At 37.5% G+C, this 3,686-nt stretch overlaps 1 pseudogene; it reads right to left on the bottom strand.

Moving 5' to 3' along the window:
• Window positions 1-2,354: 2,354 nt before the first annotated feature.
• LOC114088989 (protein FAM136A pseudogene) lies at window positions 2,355-2,789 on the bottom strand (annotated as a pseudogene).
• Between the last annotated feature and the right edge of the window lie 897 nt (window positions 2,790-3,686).

Here is a 3,686-nt window from a genome sequence, read left to right as displayed (position 1 = left end):
TTGTTACATGTGGCTTTCCATTTTTTTCCCAGAACCGTTTGTTGAATAGGCTATCTTTTCTCCAGTTAATGTTTTTGGCAACTCTGTCTAATATGAGATAACTGTATTTGTGTAGGTTTCCCTCTGTGTCTTCTATCCCTTAATATTGGTCTACATGTCTGTTTTGTGGTTGTTGTTTGTTTTGCCGTATCATGCTGTTTTTGTTACTATAGCTCTGTAGTATTGTTTAAGTTCTGGTATTGTGATGCCTCCTGCTTCACTTTTCTTGCTAAGGACTGCTTTGGCTATTCTGTGTCTTTTATTTTTCCAAATGAATTTCATGATTGCTTTTTCTATTTCTTTGAAGAACATTGTTGGGATTTTAATAGGAATTGCGTTAAATCTGAATAACACTTGATAGTATGGCCATTTTGACAATATGAATTCTGCCTATCATGGGAGATGTTTCCATCAAACATCTTCTTTAATTTCTTTCTTTAGTGTTCTGTAGTTTTCATTGTAGAGGTCTTTTACCTCTTTATTTAGGTTGATTCTCAAGTACTTTTTTTTTTGAGGCTATTGTGAATGGGGCAGTTTTTCTAATTTCTCTTGTAAGTGGATTCATCATGGGTATATCGGAATGTGTTTGATTTGTGGGTGCTGAATTTATATTCTGCTACTTTGCTGAACTTATTCACTAATTCTAGAAGTTTTCTCATGGAATTTTTTGTATCTTCTAAGTATATAAACATGTCATCAGCAAATAGTGATAGTTTGAGTTCTTCTTTACCTATTTATCTCCCTTTAATTTCTTTCTTCTAATTGTTCTGGCTAGAGTTTCAAGAACATTGTTGAATAAAAGTGATGAAAGAGGGTATCCTTGTCTTGTTCCAGTTTTCAGAGGAAATGCTTAGATTTTTCTCCATTTAGAATTATGTTGTCCTTGGGTTTAGGATATATAGCTTTTATGATATTGAGATATGTTCCTACTATCCCTAGTTTTTCTAGTGTTTTGAACATAACAGGGTGCTGTATTTTGTCAAATGCTTTCTTTACATCTATTGAGATGATCATATGATTCTTGTTGTTAAGTCTATTGATATGATGTACTATGTTTATTTTTTTATTTTTATTTTTTTTATAATGAAACTATTTATTTTAAAACCAAATCACTAGGAAAATATATTACAGCCTTGACAGAGCAAACAGACAGGCTATATTATCATTTCAAGTAATAAATTTGTAAAAAAGACAACATGCTCCTTATCCAGAAGATAAGGTGCCATGCTGGGGCAGGAATATTGCATGTTGCAAAGGCCCCAGGAAAAATGGTAAAGGGTTCTGTGTGGGGTGTCCCTCCTTTGCTAGAATGTGTGTCACAGTTTTTCATAGCCCAAGCTGTTTACTTTTTAACTTTCCTGTTGCCAGGGGATTATCTCAATAAGGCTCTGTTAATTCAGGGAACTAAGTAAGCAATGCTGGATTTAGGCTTCTGTTCCATTCTCTTCTATGAAAAGCTGTTTTTTTTTTTCTTCCAAGGACAGTACTTCACAATTCCCTTAGCTAGTGAACAGTCACTGTTTTACTTTTTCCAGATACTGGTATATGTATCACAATCAAAGTTCCTTTCTCTTTAAGAGGTCACTTTGCTGCAGAATGCCTCAAGGTTCATATGCTGGTAGAAGAAGCTCTGCTTCCCATACTTAATGTGACATTGCCTCTTATGTTTTTGCAGTGGTCACCCAGCTGAGAGATGCAATAAAAATGTCAAAAATCCATATCTTCATGGCCATAAAGGATATATACAAGGAAGCTTTCCAAGTTCTTATTTAAACTATTCTCCCTCTCAGATTCACATCTTAAGTCCACTTCATGCCTTGTATATAAAAAACTACCAAACAAAATAAAGACCTGGAAACCTTTTCCCTCTTCTAGATTAGTGATCTCCTGGATTTTGTTTTATAGCTTATGGAAAATGGTATGTTACTTCTGGTAAACAGGAGGTTGGCAACAAACAAAAAACACCTCTTCTCAAACTCTACCAGGTCCCTGGCAGTCTGGAAGAACCTGCCATCCTTGTTGTAAGAATCTGGTACCTTAGAGGGCTCTGGCTTGGTACAAGGGAACTTTCTACTGTCAGGATAACCACTTGCCATGTAAAATTTAGGCTCTAAAAGGCTTTCCCATTCTTTCACTCAAATTTTAGCACCATTTTTTTCCCCATTTCACTTTCTTGGATCAAGACACAAAGGAACCAGTGTCTAGAGTCAAGTGATATATGCCTTAAACTTGCTGCCATCCTTAGTTTCTTCATTCATATAAACTTTGCTTAAAAAACTAAAAATTCCCATTCCTTTTTAAATAGATTCCTGCTCTCAGCCCCAATGGCCACTGGCAAGAACTTTTATTTCCCAATGGATGAGAGACTCTTTCATCTTCTTGGTCATAGTTGGGATGAGTTGCCTGTGGTCATCCACACACTTGGTCACACAACTGTTCAGTTGCAGCTTCACCTGAAGCTCTTTATTCCCAGCATCTATTGAATCTTTGGCTTTGTCATTGCAATGCATGGTACACCGGGCCAGGTGGTCCTGGAACTTCTCCAATTCACTCAAGCCTGGGCTTGAGCCAGAAGTGCATGGCAGTGCTCAATGCACTGGTGTACTTGCTGCATGGAAGCCTAGCTGTCCTCACAGCAGCTGGCGTGCACCGGAACATGAGGCCCTGCATTTTCCGATGTTCTCCCTCTCCACACTCTTCACCATGGAGTCCACTGCCTCCTGCACCTGGAGCTGCTGCACCTCCGCCATGACAACCCCGCCCAACTCGGTGCGGGCACCCCTGTACTATGTTTATTGATTTCTGCATGCTGGATCAACCCTGCATCTCTGGTATGAACACCACTTGATCATGGTACACTCTTTCTAATATATTTTGTATGCAATTTCCAGAATGTTTTTCTTTATTTTTTTATTTGTTTTAATTAATTACACATGACAGTAGAATGCATGTATGAACTTTGATATATCACACATAGATGGGATATAATTTCTCATTTTTCTGTATGTATATGCTGCAGAATCATATTGGTCATGTAGTCACATACATAAATACAGTAATAATGTCTGTTTCATTCTACTATCTTTCCTATCCCCATATCCCCTCCTCTCCCCTCACATCACTTCCCTCTATCTAATCTAAGGTAATGTTATTCTTCCCTAGTTCCCCGCCCGCACTCCCACCCCCACCCCCCTCCTTATTGTGAATTACCATCTGCATGTTAGAAAAAACATTCAGCCTTGTTTTTTGGATTGGCTTATTTCACTTAGCATGATATTTTCCAACTCCAACCAGTTACTAGCAAATGGCATAATTTCACTCTTCTTTTAAAGTAATATTCCACTGAGTATATATACCACACTTTTTTATCCATTTATCTACTGAGGGACACCTGAGTTGGTTCCATAGTCTAGCTATTGTGAATTGAGCTGCTATAAACATTGATGTGCCTGTGTCACTATAGTATACTGATTTTAAGTCCTTTGGGTATAAACCAAGGAGTGGGATAGCTGGGTCAAATAGTTATTTGGAAAAATAAGAGATCCAGTATATCTAAAGCAATTCTTAGCAAGAAAAGTGAAACAGGAGGCATCACAATACCAGCTCTTAAACTATATTACAAAGCAGTAGTAATAAAACCAACATGA

Source organism: Marmota flaviventris, chromosome 9 (assembly GCF_047511675.1).
Source record: "Marmota flaviventris isolate mMarFla1 chromosome 9, mMarFla1.hap1, whole genome shotgun sequence".
In the NCBI taxonomy this organism is placed as follows: Eukaryota; Metazoa; Chordata; class Mammalia; order Rodentia; family Sciuridae; genus Marmota; species Marmota flaviventris.
The sequence above is the reverse complement of the archived record's forward strand: the minus strand, read 5'-3'. Positions and strand labels throughout refer to the sequence as shown.